Here is a 19,162-nt window from a genome sequence, read left to right on the forward strand (position 1 = left end):
TGAAATGCCATGGTCAGTCCTCGCATCCATACTGTAACTCTGTCAATGAATTTGAGAGCGGTTACATTTCTCCAGCTCCATCCCTGAGCTGTTTACTAAAAAGTGGCCGGGGTGTCGTTTTTGTTGTTGTTTGAATTGCAGACTGCCCCGTTAAGAGAACGAAGTTGGTTGGCCAGGAGAGGTCCGCCAGTCACCAGGGCATTTCAGCAGTCGATGTGACCAAGCCCCTTTAAAACATTACGCATATCGGGGGCTGGTTTATCTAGGGCTGTCGTGAGGTAATCTATCCATTCTCGCCACTATTCGCCGGGCAGGCCTACATGTGGTAATCGTAGAAAGCGCACAGTGCAATATGAGAAAAAAGCAATAACAAAAAGGCGCGCACGAGTTGCTTTTAAGCCGGGAAATATACATGGAACATTGCAGACTTTACTAAAGCTGAATATTGTTTGATCTCGTGAAACAACCTTAAACCAGCAGAAAACTAATACCAACCAAACGCAAGTTTGAACGACAATGGAATTTGCGTTCTCCTGACCCCTGGGAACCGTTGTGATTTGCCTGGATTTAAAAGCACAAGTTGCTGACAAATTGGATAAACTTGCCCTCCAATTTGGCCAGGCGACGGCACTGAACTCACTTTCCTTGTATCCAGAACGAAACGGCGGGTCGTGGAATTAAACCTGATTTATAAGAATTGAAGGTGAGTGAAGGAGGTCTAAGCCTACTGTTACTGCGAAAACCTACTTTTGATGCTTGCAAAACCCTGTTTCTCAGAAATGTCGTCCATAGTTCCTGCAAAATGGGTTTATCCCCTAAATACGTGGAGTCTAGTGCAAGTTGCATGCTGATTGTGGCCAATATTATTATTCAATTTAAACGGGCTTTAATGGGAAAAGGAATATGTTCACATTGCCAAAACAGGTGAAATAAACCAGCAAAAGTGAGAATAAACACATTTAACATCAACCAAAAAAAAAATTAGAAATTAACAGTAAACATTGCACTCAAATGTTTAAAAAATATATACATTTCAAGTGTTTTAGCAATGTGAAAATAGTTGGTAGTACGAATAGTGGAGTACTTCTATCATAACGTTGAATGCCGATACCAATCGTTTCTGTATGGAATCCAGTTTTGCCATGTAAAATGAGTCCTAGTTTTGAATGTGTAAATAAACTTATGTAATACGGAGGCTACTATCATTATTGCCCATCAATTGTATTTTCCTTAGGCTATCTGGGGTGATAAACTTGACCACACTGTAGGTTAGCTTTCCAAAACCACATCGGGAGTCTGTGCAAGGGCGAAATTGTGATGTAGATATTGGTGGGGACTAACAGTAGACTGATTGTCCTGGGGTCCTTCCATTGAGGTTTTTTGGGGACAGTATATATATATATATATATATTTTTTTTTTCCTGCAACTTTGCACAGTTTGACACAATTTATTATGCCTCTCTTGAGGGGTAATACGGAAACAGTGGAAGGATAAGTAGAATTTTATTGGGATAACATATTTTTACTATTAAAGGCAAACAGCTAACTTCCTGCATTTGGCCATGGAGCAGAGAGACAAATGTGCAGTTTTATAATGCTATTCTACACATTTATTAATGAATCTCAGAGAAAACTAATCTCACTTTTTAAAAAAAGTTCATATTCTGTTAACTCATACCCAAATAATATTATTGACTCATTCTATACTTGTATTTGTGGCCAAAGCATAATTTGGAGAGAAAAAAACACTTCAAAAACCACATATCAAACTTGCATCTCAAACAGAACATAAAAAGAAAATGCTTGTGATTTCCTCACAGGGGTTGATGTCATCCTCCTGAGGAGGAGGAGCTGGCCAATCAGCAGTCTACTCTTATTCATATTTTGAATGACCGGTATAAGCCCACACCATTCTGTTGGGGAATGCTCACGTCATTCCAACACAGAGAAGTAGCTTTTTAGCATACTTAATTACAATTTTTTTGGAAGGAAAAGATTTCACTCCTGTTGTAATTAATGATAGGACATATTTCATAGAAATTTGGAGAATTTATTTATTTTTTACCCCTTTTTCTCCCCAATTTCATGGTATCCAATTGGTAGTTACAGTTTTGACCCATCGCTGCAACTCCCGTACGGACTTGGGAGAGGCGAAGGTCAAGAGCCGTGCGTCTTCCGAAACACGACCCAGCCAAGCCTCACTGCTTCTTAACACAATGCCCACTTATCCCGGAAGCCAGCCGCACCAATGTGTCGGAGGAAACACTGTACACCTGGCGACCGTGTCAGCATGCATGTGCCCAGCCTGCGGCAGGAGTCACTAGAAGGCGATGGGGAAAGGACATCCCGGCCTGCCAAACCCTCCCCTAACCCAGATGACGCTGGGCCAATTATGCACCACCCCATGGGTCTCGCGGGTCGCAGCCGGTTGCGACAGAACCTGGACTCGAACCAGGATTTCTAGTGGCACAGCTAGCATTGCGATGCACTGCCTTAGACCAATGCGCCACTCGGGAGGCCCTGTTTTTACAGCCCGTTTTGTCTTTCTCTGGCAGGCGTCGTTGCTTTACGTTGCAGTCTTTACATTGCTTTTCCAGGGGTATTTTGTGTATTGCAAATACTTTAATATCAATATCTGGTTTCTAAGTTTCATGGGTATGTATGTTCTATGTTGAAGATGCACATTTAAGAAATCCTCTTTCCAGCGATCGTAAGAATGGACTACATGCCTCTTCAGTTCTTTGACAAATTGATCCCTAACAAATTCACATGTTGGATCTGTCCCACTGTTTGCGCCCCAGTTCGTGTCTTGACAGATGCAGTTCTATGGAAGCTGTCACAAGCTGAGCTACGGTCATACACCCCTTCTCTCCACACACACACACACACAATCCACTTAATAGCAGCGGCCCGCCCATTTTTTGTTGTTGATAATTCATGGATTATGTTTTAAATGCTTCTAAAAGTTAGGTAAATATGTACATTTTCCTGTTTCAAAAAAATATTGTTCAAAAACAAGCTGTTCGGTTATTTACTACTCTGCTCCTCAGTGACTGTCGGGCAGCTCCGCCTCCGTGGGCGCGTCTGCCAATGCGAACATTGCTTCGATTGCTTTGCCAGTTATTTGCTATGAGGGGAAATACCCCAATGAAGTTGCAGGATTTCGTAGCATAAATTATAACAGCAGAAAGTTAATGGACTATCCTGGGGCCGCTCAAATGTGTGTTCAGTCAGAACTTCTTGGTGTGCTCTAGTCTCCTCCCAATGATTGTCTCGCGCCAGACGGCTTACTTCCGCACGTGAGACATCTGCTCTAAAAGGTACAGATGGCCTAAAGCAAAAAGGTAATTGTAATTAACTTGTATATAAGTACTACATCCAATAAGAGTCGAAGGACAGAGGGATACACTAGCTAGAACCTTCTCATCGCGGATCTGGTAGGACAAAGAAAGCATGGCCAATTGTTTCCCGCCATGTTGTTCACCAGGTTCTACTGTAGGTGACGGGGCGACATGTTGTGAGGACTAGAACAGCATAAAACTGGGTGTATCACAAAGCATGATCAAATTAATTGGCCAGCTACAGTAATTTTGAGAAACATTGATAAATAGTTTGGTTGATTTTATTTTGTTGGCAAATTAACCAGATCTACCTTTTTTGATGAGCAGCTAACTAGCTGATAGCTAGCTGGCTAGTTAGCTCCCATGCCAATTTCAAGTCTTTAAACTAATATTTGATTAGCTTGGAACTATGAAGTTATTTCAGAATGAAAGTTAACTGGCTAGCACATCATGTTTTGTGACAAACGCAACCTGACAAGACGCTTTTCTACCATGTAACTTTTATTCCTAAATGTGTCTGTGTATTGATATTCACCTATCCAACAGTGTCATCCATGGCAGACAGAAGAGCCTTCAGTGAGAGTGACCTTTGGATTTTGCATCCCTCGGTGGCCACAGACTCTGCCTCTGAGTTGTACCATTCTTCAAATAATAGCCAACTGCTCTTCTTTTTAAGCTCATAGCCGCCCTTATAATTTAAGTGACAGATTAAGTTATCGCAACACCATAAGCGCAGAAACCACATGGAATATCCCATCTTGATGTTGATTGCCCATTGGATTTGCTTCGTAGTCTTGGTCAGACCTGGCATCTAATAACTGGGTCATTCCTCGTCATTTTAGTTAATTGCACTTTTCCTGATTCATTTTTGGCCGTGGCTGCCCCCCCCAAAAAAATCTTTTAGCCATGGCAAATCGGGTTTCCAGAAAATCCGGAACCGCATTGTCAGTTTTTTTTTTTTTTTTTCGCTCATCCGCAGATTGTCATTTTTGTGTGTGCTTTTTTGTCTTCGGCTGCACGGCATACACAGCTGTCATTTTTGGTTATTAACGGTAAGGCCTAAACTCCCTTGATAGGCTACAAAGACTAGATAAGTATTTAGCACAATCAGTCTCTCTATAAAGCATCACTTTTTTTGTTTTGGGTAGATGATTAAAAGGTTTTGAGATATTTATGGCTATTTTTCGGCAGCATGGAGATCAAAAGACTAACAGGGCATTGTCTTATGGATGGCTAAATATGCCTGCAGTCAGAAATAAATAAATAGGAAGTTACCTTTTAAACAGAGGAGAGAAAGCTGCCAATTATGTCCCTTGGCTGTGGAAACTCAAACATAGTTCAAGCTGGCCACTGTTGTAGGACGTTGCTGAACAGCACTGCTGTTCATGATTGTGGCTAATTGGGACAGATTTTTACCGTGTGTAACAGTCACAAAGAAAGCCGTTACCAAGGCTCAAATATGTGGCAAGTTTGCAGACGTGGTAGCTGGCAGGCACAATTTTGCACTTGTACCTGGACAGAGTTGGACAAGACAGATCAGTCTTGACTTGTAATATGACCCTTGACTCCATGTATAAATGGTACCATTGTGTTCACTGTGTGACCTTTTGAGATTTGACCTATTCGTTACCTGAGCCAGAAATGCAATTGTGGAAGTGTGCTAGATGAGTAAAGCTGTGACGATACCAGTATCGCAATATTGGTCCTTTTAAAAACCTGATGTATGTCAAATATTGTGTGCTATAGCTTGGAAAATAAATCAATGTGACTGGATGACAACATTATGATTGTTTTCCTACAGAAGTGAAATCCGCCTCGTGTTTTGTTTCCTTCCCACGATATGTATCGCGATACTGGTATCGTCCCGGCACTACAGATGAGGGCTGAGGAATAGGTTTTTTCCCCCCCATTTTAACCTTATTCCCTAGATTCACAGGGAATTGTAGTGGAATTTATATTATAATTTCAATGACTGTTGATTATGTCCATATTATTCCATTGCAATTTAGGCCCTCACCAGTTTGGCTTGCTACTCGAAGAAATTGTGCATTAATGCCCTTACAACTGCTATCACCATAACCTCACTCCCATGTTCTGAATAGATTCAATATGGGTGGTGATGTATAGGCTACTGAGGCTGGATTAATTTGAGATTTAAACCACAGTGGTATAATATGCATGACTGACTACACTAATTGCCTCCAGTTGTGTTAAAAGGGCATCAATACTTCACAGACGGTCTGTGAAAGTTAGTGAAAGAGAGGGCTCCAGTGATAATGACCCAATTGGGCAGAGCACTCCTCACCTCTCTGCCAGTAAATGGTGCTTGTGTCACCTCAGACACCCTGTAACTGTTAGTGTCAAAATCTGAAGGGGGATGGGTGTTGGCCATTCTTGTTCTCCGTGGCTGGCAGCTGTACGGGCTAGCATGGACATGTCGTGTCAACACCTTTAATCAGTCCTACTCCCTCAAACTTTTCATCTATTTTATTGAACCTTTATTTAACTAGGCAACTCAATTAAGAACAAATTCTTATTTACAATGACGGCCAGGCCCTAACCCGAACGACGCTGGGCCAGTTGTGCGCCGCCCTATGGGACTCCCAATCACAGCTGGTTGTGATACAGCCTGGAATCATACCAGGGTCTGTAGTGACTCCTCTAGCACTGGGATGCAGTGCCTTAGACCGCTGCGCCAACCAGTAGCCCAATCAAACTAGCGAGCCTCAGTCCTTCAGTCTGTCCGTCCTTTTGTCAAGTCGTCCCCAGCAAAGGCAAGTAGGCGGGCGGATGCTGTCTGAGGGGCTAGACACTTTCGTGATTTGTCTTGTTTAGTGTTCGTCGTGACATTTATCCTGCCAGCCTGGTGATTAACAGGTGGGGAGATGTCAAGGACGGGGAGATTTGATAAACTGTGACTGGGTAGCGATGGCAGTAGATCATCAGTGGTGGTGTTGATTTAAATGATGTCTTGTAGCAGCACACTCAGTCAGGCCAGAGGTGTCACCACAAAGTGCCATATCCTGTCATGACACATCGGCACAAACTCACAGCCCTGAAGAGTTGGAACGGCTTTGGGTTACCGGAATAGGCCCATGTTGATAACCCTAACCCTGCAATGAGGGAAAGACGGCCACCGCTTGCAACGAGCTGGCAGGATGGTCGCCTACTGACTGGTTTTGGAGGATAATTGCTCTGGTGTGTTTCCCCTCTAAGATATGGTAAAGCCCCTTATCCATCCAAGGCTGGAGGGCAATTCCAAGGTAACAGAATTACACTGAGACTCTGATTTTTCCATTTAAAATGTATACCAGTTTAACAAACAAAATAACTCTATGCACAAGGACTACCTTTGACTATTTCCACTGAAAATGTTACAAAAACACATTTACAGGAAGAACTGTGCCGATCCAAAGTTTAACATAATACAACTGAGGGAGATATTACGTAATTCTGCAGTTTTTCCAGTAAATGTAACTTTATAAATTGGTGAAAGTAGTCATCGTATGGTTTGTTAAACTTTGAAATCAATGGCTTTTGTTTGGCATACATTTTAAAGTGAAAAATTTGAGTCTCAGCGTAATTCCTTTATCGTGGAATTGCCCTGGAGGAAATCTGTTTTAACGTGGATGGAAATACAACGTGTTGGGAAGGATAGCCAGCCTTGCATGATATGTGAAGGCTACACTTGCTTTAAAGTGGTCTTACCCCTCAACAATCATGGCCAGATTAAATACTCTATTTTAATTATATCAGTGGGCATTAACTCAGTAACCTTATCAGAATGGTCTGGTCTTTTAATGGGGCTTTGCAAGCCAACAGACACAAAAAGATTAAGACAAATATACCGGTGGCACAAAGCGCAATCCCCCTAAAAGAGGGGGTCGGGTGGGTTTCAGAATCAGATACCCAGTGCCACACTGACTATTTAAACCATTTGAGATCTTTGGATCTGGCTAGATGGCAGCTATCTGACAAATATATCTCTAGCGCTCAATCAAAGGCTGCATTTATTTGTTGTAGCAAATAAGGTTCTGAGAATGACGGAAGACAACGGGCTTCCCGCTCTATGACATCACAGTGAACATATTATTGTATGTAATGTGTGTAGAAACAATATAAATAAAATGGTAGTTCCCGTTAAACACTTGCCCCCCAATCCTCCCTTCCCCCAAACACATGTAATAATAGGACTAAATTGTGCCTTCCTGTATTATACTTAAGATAAAATATGTATTATATTATACTGAGCCATTTACTTTGTTCGTATTCTTATTTTTATTGTTGTCGAACTGCAAATATGCATTTCATTGGACTCTGTATACCATGTGTATCCCGTACGACTAATAAAACTTAACTTGATCTAGGCTTAATCTTAATTCCCATCTTTATTCATTATTTGGCTGCGGTTCAGGCCATAGAAACAGTGCAAGGGTGCCAAGATCATCTTCTTTGATAGTTTTATTTCGCTGTTACTTCTTAAGACGTCCGCGTGCTTCCCAGCCAATACCGTTCAGAAGAGTTCTTGCATATATCAAGACGACGTATTTGTTTTGGACTTCGGTCACACATTTGTTTTGTGGGAGGAAAGCTGAACTTCGGAGCCGAAGTCTACGCCCCTTCGTCGGTGATTGGTCAAGAGTAGGGATTCTTCAATAAAGTCTTAGTTGTCATTCAACGAGAGACAACCTGTAATCATGCAAAAAAAAAAAAAGATGCTTAACCAAACATCTTAGTTAGACGTAAAATCGCGTGACTAAGATCCTCGGCAAAAACGTTAAAATGTAATAGATTAATTCTGACTATTTTGAGGATGTGTATACTGGCTACGGTGTCTCAAAACAGACAAACAACACTTGATTTTCAAGCGAAGGTCTTTTTAAGGGGGTATGCGAGCAGACTCTTTCGGCTAGACGCAAGCCGAATTGTAGCATGCCTTTAGTCAGTTAATTTAATCAAATTCAGACCCACAAGGGTGAATACTGCTCAAGAGGCCCAACTTAACATGTTACCCACACCCTCCACACATGCCCTTGATTCTAATCAGTAGCCTAACCCCATGGATGTATGTTGAAATGTCTGTGTAATTTCTTTTCGATAACTTGACTTTAGTCTTAACTCTCATAGGGTTTAATTAGACTGGAAAGCCTGTTCATTATTCAAATATGTAAATGGAGACCTAGATCGTATGCAAACTATGAAAACTATGCACAGTGCAGTATCGGCATTCCTTTGAAGCACAACTGAAGTGCCCTATCGGAGTGTGAATTATTAACTCCGAAGGGCACCCTGCATGCTTCCACCGACTGCAGCTTACGAGTATAAATGCTATATGCGTGTGAGCTCCCTCATGAATAGAGTTGGTGTGTGTGTGTCTCTGAATCCATGTTAAAATTCCGTAACACGAGCATTGTCTTTCTCCTGTTTAGCACATGGTAGGGTAGAGGCAAAGTGCAAAGCAGTTCCTGGGTTGTCATTTTTGGTTGCGCTCTTTCTCGTCATCTCTTTTTTTTTTGCACTGAATGTGTCCATTTCCCATATCGATATTTTGCCATCTCACTCTCTTCCACACACTCACAAGTTCAAGCAGCCCTTTAGAGAATGAAGCCCTTGTGGTGAGATGGTATAGAATGACATGGCTGAGGAGGTCTTTGTCAAAGCCTCGGATGATTATGAGAAGATAAGACCCCCACCTGAGGCAGGTGAAGAGGGAGAACTGGAGACAGGGGAACAGACACAAGCACAACTAATCGGCATCTGTCTTGCTCACTCGTGCACAGCAAAGGGCATTCCTTTGGAGGCAACGTGTAGGTGTGAAGGTGTGCGCGGGTGTTGCGTTTGTGTGCATATTTTATGCAGGCCATATTTGTGTGTTTGCATGTTTTCAGAAGTCCGTGTCCTCGTGGAATGGTGTGTGTGTTAGCACTGTGGGTCTGTCTGTTTTCTGCAGCATGAGTTTGCATCCACACACGTGTGTACATGTGTCTACAGGTATGTGCATGTGTGGAGTTTATTGCTGTGCTTAGCCTTTGTAGTCCCAGTACTTCTCTGAAAGGGTGGCCTGGTCTCTCTCTACTCTTTCTCTCTCTCTCTCTCCCTCTCTCTCTCTCTGTACTGGCTCCTTTTGTTTCTTTTGTTGGCGAAGGTTGAAAAGGCCAGCCAACAAGAGGGGGAACTGGGGCGGAGGGAAGGGATGGAGGGGGGTGAGGTACATGTCTGGATGCGGTAGGATGGGGGGAGGGATGTGGAAGAGAAGGGAGGATTTGTGTTGCTTTGCTCTGAACTGTCTGTCTGTGGGAGAACAGCTGCTGTTGACTGGCTGCAGACTTTAGTCCTCCGCCCAGGGATAGGTAGGTGAGTGGGTGTGGTAGAGGGGGAGTGTCCACCATCTGGAACCGGACCTAAAAACTAGGGCAGAACTTCTCCAAAAGTCTGAACTTTGAAACTTGCATAGTTCTGAGTTTTTAGCATTCTTCGGCATCGGTGCACCTTACGCTAAGTATTTTGATGTTGAGGTAATTTTGATATTAGTGTGGGATTTATTTTCTCGTTGAATGGTTCTAGTTTTTTGCCAAAGCTAGACAGCTAGCTGGCTATTCACTCGGATATTAGGGATATTAAACTGCTCTTGAAATAGAATATCATCTCAATAACATCAGGGGGCTTTCTGTGGCTTTTGACTCCCGGAAAACAATACATCTGTTATGGTGACATTCGCCAGGTTTTTGTGTTCCTGTGTGGTTTTGGCAGGCCGATAGGCAGGCAGTGTTCGGAATACCGACGCTTCTGGCTGTTGCTAAGTAGGAACTATGGAGTCCTTGGAAAATGGGGAGCACTCGGTTTCCCCAGAAACACCCCTTTTTCTCAAGACGACTGCCAAAGCTGGGGTAATCACCCTTAACCCCCCCCCACTCGCTCTATCCTGGGAAAGGGGTGTTGTCATGGACAGAAAAGGACCAATGTTGGACTGGACTGTTAAGTTTTTTTTATACTTTGATGGATGAAGGGAGGGTGTGTGGGATTTCTTTCGCTGGTCCCAACTTGACCTATTCCGAAATTGACTTGAGGTTCTCGATCTTAATTTGTTTGATCTATTGCGATTTGGTCAGGCTAAAGCTTTCCTCTCCCTATGTTTAAAGTAACTAACAAACAAAGCTAGGCTTATTGAACTATGAACGTGGCAGCAGAAGAAGCAACATTTTAACTTGGACTGTCTTTAAAAATAGTATCAATTACATGGATTCTGGTCTCTACTATAGGCATACTGGATTTTGAGTTCCGTGTGTGTGGTTGTGTGTGCTGAACACAGGGCTGACATGTGTCATGATGATGGGGTGCCAGGGACAGGACATGATTTTTTTATAGCCTGCATGTGGCTCCCTCCATCACCATGACACTTCCTGCTAGTTCACACTTCTGAACGGTCAAAGGTGAAAGGTTGAGTGTCATCTCTCTAAAGACATGTTACTTTGCTGACAGGGGCTTTCCTCCTGACTGGATTTTTTTTTTCTCAACACATCAAGAGTTAAATACAAAGCTCCAGTTAATACATTGAAGTGTGCGTGTACCCCCGCCCCCAGAGAGCAAGGTGTTTCCTAGCAACCTTTTGCCACTTGTTGCTAAGCTAGGACATACTGTTAAGGGAACGGTCTCTGGCTGTGAGGACATGGCCTCTTTTTAGTTTGGGGGGGGGGGGGGCTCTGCATTCCCTACTCTGGGGTTGGGTGTGGGGGGCTGGCACAACTACTACTATTATAAAGTACGAAAAAGAAAAAAAAAATTATGAAATGTATGCATTCACTACTGTAAGTCGCTCTGGATAAGAGCGTCTGCTAAATGACTGAAATGTAAATGTAAATAACCGTGTAACCGACAGTTATGGATGAAGACTGCCATGAAAAGAACCATCATGACTGTAACAACAACAAAAAAACACAGAAAAACAGCTGGCAGAAGCTGGGCAGGCTAGGCTGGGCAACGTGATGAAACTTTGATGCTCTTTGCTGAAACATTGTGGGGGGTGGTGCACAATGCAGCAGCAGCACACATAAGTGCGTTTGTAAATTCACTCTGGAGTGCCAGAGTGTGCTCTGTGCGCTCTGGGCATTCATATATTCAGAGCGTTGTCAGATTGTCTGTTCGTAAATTCAGTGCGTTTAGCTCTCGGAGCGTTTAGAGCGCACACAGGACGCTCTGGCCGAGGAGTAGTTTTGATCCGAGCGTTCTGACCACACAATGACAGTCAAGCACCTAATCGAACTGGCTAACGTTGGCTAGCTTGCTAGCTACTTCCAGACACAAATGAGAGAACACCTCACTCTGACCATTTTACTCACCCTAGCAGAGCTGGTTAGGCTGTTTTCATGTTATTCCGAGCATTGGTGACTAACTGTGCTGCTGGCAACAATTTAAATGTTTTTTTTTGCTGACATTTACCATCACCGGCCATTTTCAACGAGTGTTTTTTAAAAGAATAATGGGTAAATGTTGCCCAACCCAGTTGTGGAATGCTCTTAGAAACTTATCCAGAAAGACTCACAGATTTAATCGCTGCCAGGGGTGTGAAAACTAATGTAAATTAGATATTGCTGTATTTCATTTTAAATAAATCGGCAAAAAATTTGAAAAACATGTTTTCACTTTGTCATTATGTATAGGTGTGTGAGAAATCAATTTAGAATTTAGGCAACGCAACAAAGTCTGGAAAAAGTCAAGGGGTATGAATACATTCTGAAGGCACTACAGCTAGCAGTTCCAGCTGTCAGAGAACGGAGAGTAGGCTACTCTGGATAGGGCAGGTAACTTTGTGGGAGGACATTATGAAAATATTCTCCAGTCCAGCATGAGAAACTGAGGACAGAGATATAGTATCATAATATTCAGTGCTGTCTCATTTGAGTATAATGCGACCTGTTTCATTGTGATCTTTTCTGTACTCCGATGCAGAGCGCTGTGAATCCCTTTCTGCAGATAGAGTTCCTAATGAATGCCCCAAGAGAATAAGGGTACATCCTTTTATACCATGGGTTCTATGTGTACCTATGTCAGCACATTTTGTAAACAAAAATACAGTTTTTAAAAGTCAGACACAAAGTGTGCATGCTTCTGGGTGTGTATGCTTCTGTTTCAGCCCAGCACTAATACACCGAATTCAATTTATAAAACCTAATTAGTTGATATTTAAGTGTGCTATTGCTGGGATCAGTGGCGCAAGGTTGGCAACCTCTGGCATGGACTTTTTTGTTTTGTTTTTTTCACGTGAAATGTATGCTTTAGTAATGAATAATAGCCTACTTGTTACTAAGATGTTTAACCTTTTACATATGCGTTAGCTTACTTGTACACTATGCAATCATATTAAATAGTGTTGATTCTTTGAAGTGAAGTGTTTAAACTTGTGTTAATTGTTAACTTAAAACTATTCAAAATGAACTAGTGCCAATGTTGATTAATCACAGATCACAATCCTGCAATAAAGAGTCAAATTTCTGTGTTGTATACTGAAATGGAACTTTAAATTTTTGTTCAACTGTAAGCTCTCCAATGAGTTTAATTTGATAGTCCCTCTTTTTTTCAGGATATCAGCCATGTGAACTAGTGATGCACCGATATTACATTTTTGGTCGATACCGATATCCGATAGTTTCCTTGTCCACAAAAAACCAATATCGATAACAAATATTTACTATGGTGTTGAATGCTGAGCTGTAGTCAATGAATAGCATTCTCACATAGGTGTTCCTTCTGTCCAGGTGGGAAAGGGCAGTATGGAGTGCAATAGAGTGCATCATCTGTGGATCTGTTTGGGCGGTATGCAAATTGGAGTGGGTCTAGGGTTTCTGGGATAATGGTGTTGACGTGAGCCATTACCAGCCTTTCAAAGGACTTCATGGCTACGGACGTGAGTGCTATGGGTCTGTAGTCATTTAGGCAGGTTGCCTTTGTGTTCTTGGGCACAGGGACTATGGTGGTCTGCTTGAAACATGTTGGAATTATAGACTCAATCAGGGACATGTTGAAAATGTCAGTGAAGACACCTGCCAGTTGGTCAGCACATGCCCGGAGAACATGTCCTGGTAATCCGTCTGGCCCCGCAGCCTTGTGTATGTTGACCTGTTTTAAAGGTCTTACTCGCGTCAGCTATGGAGAGCCTGATCACACAGTCGTCCGGAGCAGCTGATGCGCTCATGCATGCCTCAATGTTGCTTACCTCGAAGCGAGCATAGAAGTGATTTAGCTCGTCTGGTAGGCTCGTGTCACTGGGCAGCTCACGGCTGTGCTTCCCTTTGTAGTCTGTAATAGTTTGCAAGCCTTGCCACATCTGACAAGCGTCGGAGCCAGTGTAGTATGATTCAATCTTAGCCCTGTATTGACGCTTTGACAGTTCTTATTTGATTAATGAAGGTCGGACCCATCTATGTGAAGCTGGCCACAATAAGGATTAGCAACAATAGTGGACTTTGCGTTTAGCCTTCAAAAGAAAAGTATGGCATAATTCTACTATTTGTATTAATTTGCATCACTGTCAATGACATTTTATTTTGAAGGCAAACCGCAAATTCCACTATTGTGCCTAATCCTTATTGTGGCTAGCTTCACAACATATAACCCGGTCAGGTCGAGCCTCAGTAGCCAGATGAAGCTCGCTGGCTGCTTATAACGTTAGCTTAGAGCAACAGGGTTAAGTAGCTGTCTAGCTATTTATTTTCATGAACTGAAGTTCAATTTCAATTGGCGAACAACAAGTGGTTACCTAGGTAATATTTACAAGGATTCCTAAATCATTGCTAAGAATAATGAAAATGACTGCAGTTTCTACTGGTCATAGTTTTCAGGCTGGTTGTATTAGTGCTAGCTAGGTACCAAGCTAAAGCTAGCTACTCCAGAAGTTGTGGTCGAACAAATTATGCTTTATTACCAACGTGGTATTGTGAACACATCGTTCGTGGCCGGTGTTTGCTTGTTTGCAGTCTTTTTTTGTACAGCTTTGACAGTGCTACTGTATCTTTTTTGATACGCAAAGACCCAAACGGTGTTCCATAGTATGTATGCCGTGAAGCTAATAGCAGTGACGCTATTACTGTGTAACTCTGGTAGGGCAACATCTGAAAAATAGCGCACTTGGTTATGTGTACCAGTGCTCGACCAGTCTGTGAAAGCCAACATCACCCACGACAGAGAACTGTTGATTGTCAAGGGCAATGAATTCCATTATCTTGGCTTTAGTGGATTTCGCCTTTTGAGTTGTCTCGATGAAATGTTCTTACTCTTTCAAATGACTGCTCGACTTATTCGACTTGTTGAGTGCTTGATCCACACAGCAGACATTGTGGGCTAGGTTAGGAATGCTGTGTTGCACGTGTAGCGCAAAATTTTACGTGGCGTCATTACGTCATGTACCTACGTTTATATAGGTATGCACATTGCTTTTGCACTTCTGCGTTAAACTAGACATCGGCCGATACCGATGTTGCCATTTTTAGCTAATATCGGCTGATTTCGATATGTTCACTGATATATCGTGCATCCCTATTGTGAACCAATTTTGCGGCTGATAATGGCATGCAACACCAATGCAGCCATAGGCCTACAGCAGTGGTTCCCAACTCCAGTCGTTGAGTACCAGCAACAGCACACATTTTTGTTGCAGCCCCGGACAAACATGATTCAAACTCATTGAGTGCCTGATGATTAGTTGACAAGTTGAATCAGGTGTGTTTGTCCAGGCTACAATAAATATGTGTACTGTTGTGGGTACTCGTGGGTTGGGAACCACTGGCTTACATTATGACGGCATTTGCCTAATGGGCATTTGCATTGCACCCCTTGCATCTGAAGAAGAGAATGGCTTAACTCCCACATTTACATATTGTTGAGCTATATGTTCTCAATTCTAAAAATGATACCAGTAGACAATGTATATGAGGCTAATCATTATATAAGATTTTGTACATTTATTTCATTTAACCATGCAAGTCCGTTATGAACAAATTCTTATTTATAATGACGGCCTATCAAAAGGCAAAAGGCCTCCTGCGTGGACGGGGGCTGGGATTAAAAATAAATTAAAATATACGACAAAACACCGATCAAGACAACACTACAAAAAGAGAGACCTAAGACGACAACAGCGTGGCAGCAGCACGACATAGTAGCAGCACAAAGCAGGGTACAAACATGGTACATGCCTTGTGCTAACATTAAATTCTCTAAAGAAAATCCAACCCTTGTCGTCTAGGTAGTGAAATGTCTGGAAGCAGGACCCTATGGGATCCTTCGCTTAAAATATACAGATAACTACTACCACCAAGTTCAATGCCAGATAGACATTCTGGGAGAAAACTGACTGGCACTTGGAGGTGCTACTGTGTTAATGAAGAAGGCTTGCCTAAGACTACCACAACAATTGCATTGTTTAAATTGTTAAATAAATACAAGTTAGGCTATAAGAAATACATTTTAGTCAATGGGGCCAGGCAAAGCAGAGATTACACAAAATATTTGGAATTTCACCAATACAACAATATAGCATATTATTGAAGTACAGTATGTTTACAATAGTATTTTACATACATACATGCATACATACATACATGGTTTAAGGGGGCACTTTAGTCATGACAAGGTGCGCTTTACTCAAGTGTCACAACAGAATCATTCAGATTGACCAAAGCACAGCATATGACAACCATCTTGTATTACTGAGGGATGTCTGCTTTTCATATCTGGAAAAGGACAAAGTAGTAAAGGAGAAACTGATGCTGCTCCAGTATTGCTCAGCTTCACAGTGGGAATCCAGTCGTCATGGGTGTCTTGATAGAGGTCAGCTGGTGAACATACAGTACATAAACAAATGAAAAGCACACCTGATGTTAGAAAATCACTTTTTCAGGTCTCCTATACCATCAGGGCTCTTGCTTGTTTGGTTGTGTTTAGTTCCTTCAGGTGTTTTAGTGTCATATAAAGATCATCTATTGTTAGGCTGGAACCACCAATAGTCAACACAGCAGGTTGTCCTATCCCATTGAGCCCTTTGTCCTATGCTCTAATGTCCATACATTTTCCCTCTTCTTATGAATAACGTTCTCAACAAATTATCATTGGGTCAGTGCCACTGGAGTTTGTTTAGATTGTGTAGCTGGACTGGATGTCATATTGTACAATTTGTGTCTCCACTTTTCATGGTTATGGCTAGAAGGGATCCAGCTTTGGTGAAATTTAACATCAGCTTTTACTTTTTGTAGCAGGTCAGGAGAATTAAAGGTTAAGGTTTGGAACTTTTGAAGTTAATTTGACAACTCGGTCCCTTTTAGCCATGACCCATTTTCATAGGCCTAGATTACATGGTTGCATTCAAGACGAGGTAGATTTTAGTGATCTGTTATCAGTGTAAGCAGAGTTGGCCTATTCATATTAAAACGATTCTGCTAATGTCTCCAGTCATATAATCTATAAGTGTAGTAGAATTTCATGGAATGTTTATCAGTAAAGGAAAGAAATGTCTCTGATATAGCCTATAGGCCTATGCCTCTACACGCTCATTAATAGCCTAAATTACTATCTAATCTACTCATCACATTAGGAATAGCCCAAACTTGAAACTCGCATACTGCCTATGTAAGAGACAGACTACAAGCTAACTATTAGCATATCTAGCTAACTAATGTGGGTTAACTTGTAGTCTTGTTTAGCTGTTATGCTAACCAAGTGTAAACTAAACTCGAAATCAGACTTATCAGTGGGTTCAGGTCTTGACGGGCAAAAAGGTTTCTAAGCTTTCTGACAGTTGAGTTTTCTAATTGCGGGTGATCTATTAAAAAAAAAAATCCCTGTTATCTTTCCTGCCTTGTTAGAGCAGTCAAATACTGCACAGAAATGGACTTTGGTGATGGATCAACTAGTTTGAGGCACCGTTATCATGCAGCTTGGGTTAGCCACTCCGCTGTTGTTGTCAAGAATTGATGCGATGGTCTTCCAACATGGCCGCCACGAGGCGTTATGCGTCAACTGGCAACCCTCTACGGGTACACGAGGCTGACAGTTAACTTGAATTCCAGCACATGCAGCAAGGAGGAGAAAATGTGCGTAATAAATATATTTATGTTGCTATTCAAACAGCTATTACAGTGACTGCGGTCATTTGCCTGGCCAATTACCGTCATCCAAAATTCCATGACTGTCAGAGCCGTAAGAGAGAGAATATTAAGGCTTTTACGTTACCTCAGTTGTAATAAAGCATTTAGTGTTTTTAAAATATGGTATGCAACATTGTTTCTCAATGTTTTTGAACAGCTTTCAAGGTTTCTCTGGTAGGCAAAGAAATTAACTATAGGCCTATTTTATTTATTTAACCTTTATTTAACTAGGCAAGTCAGTTAAGAACAAATTCTTATTTACAATGAAGGCCTACCGGGGAACAGTGGGTTAATTGCCTTGATCAGAACAATTTTTTTTTTTTTACCTTGTCAGCTCAGGGATTCGATCCAGCAACCTTTCGGTTACTGGCCCAACGCTCTAACCACTAGTCTACCTGAGGCTGAGAGCCGACAATATTTGTAGAGTAAGAATGAGTCCTTCATCTCTTGTGATTGTTTTGGATTAGGGAACATTTCACCTGTATCACACTGTATCATGTCTCTGGAAACGTGTCCCACACCCTTTTAAACCACCCCATAATCTAAGCCTGGCCTATCTCTGATACCTCTGGAGATGTCACCTATAGGCTTACAGTATGTATTGTAGTGACAGATCTTTGTCAAACGTTTCTCTCAATTCGAAAACAAATGTGTGTTCATAACCCTCAATCGGCAAGGGCCTCTTGCGTATATGCTGAACTGTGTGTGTGTGGCGGGGTAGGGTTCGACGTGTGTTGGTTGAAATGTGTTAGCTAACTTGGCATGCATGGCTAACAGCAGACTACGGCCCTGTATGTCCACTACACCACAGCAGAACCTGCAGGCAGCTTCATAAATAACTCTCTCTATATGTTGTTAATGGAGGGCTTAAGGCTTTTTCTGCTTACCGAGAGCACAGTAAGCACACAACCTCCTACTCCACCCCGATGGCCTGATCTTGAAGGGGTGAACTAGGCCTCTGTTTCTACACTTTTGTTTTATTTAACTAGGCAAGTCAATTTAAGAAAAATTCTTATTTTACAATGAGGTCCAAACCCTCCCCTAACCCGGACAACGCTGGGCCGATTGTGCACCACCCTATGGGACTCCCGATCACGGCCGGTTGTGATACAGCCCGGGATCCACCCAGGGTCTGTAGTGACGCCTCTAGCACTGTGATGCAGTGCCTTAGACAGCTGCGCCACTTTGGAGTCAAAATGACCAGGGTTATGGAGGGGGTGGGGTCCAGGTTGGAGAAGGCAACCCCCCCCCCAGGGGTTTTATGTGTTGCAAAGTGTCTGTGTGTGGGTTGCTTTTTTTATTGGACTGCACACAACACTCTTATTCTACTGTACGATAGTAAAACAATATCGACTATGGATCACACAACCGGTTAAACTTAATCTCCACGTGTTATATGGGCGTGAAGGGCGTAAAATGCCAGTCAGTTGCTCGAGTTCTAAATTGGTCAGAACAAGTTCATTTACTGTCCTCTACACTAACGTTTTAGATACTTCAATTTAGGCCTACTGCCTGACATGGCAAGTAGCCTACTATCCTTGAACTTGCCTACCTTATCTCCCTTGTCCTGAGTACCAACCCTCCTGTCTCTATCCCCCTTTTCTCTTCTCTTCCTCCATATTCCGTTTTGTTTTTCTCTATTGTACTCTTATTCTCGAGTCAGGGCATTGGCATAGAATCGCTAGA

The 19,162-nt window shown here is 42.3% G+C and overlaps 1 protein-coding gene across 6 annotated transcripts in view; it reads left to right on the forward strand.

Moving 5' to 3' along the window:
- Positions 1-229: 229 nt before the first annotated feature.
- The window catches only part of LOC106565257 (plexin-B1), a 122,257-nt gene continuing 103,324 nt past the window's right edge, over positions 230-19,162 (forward strand). For 5 of the 6 annotated variants that reach the window (XM_082959012.1, XM_082959014.1, XM_082959013.1 and 2 more), the window contains exon 1: positions 230-703. The gene's annotated coding sequence lies outside the window, so the exon portion shown is untranslated. The remainder of the gene's footprint in view (positions 704-19,162) is intronic. The other variant, XM_082959017.1, reaches the window with a different exon arrangement.

This window comes from Salmo salar, chromosome 12 (genome assembly GCF_965601325.2).
Source record: "Salmo salar chromosome 12, fSalSal1, whole genome shotgun sequence".
Lineage (NCBI taxonomy): Eukaryota > Metazoa > Chordata > Actinopteri > Salmoniformes > Salmonidae > Salmo > Salmo salar.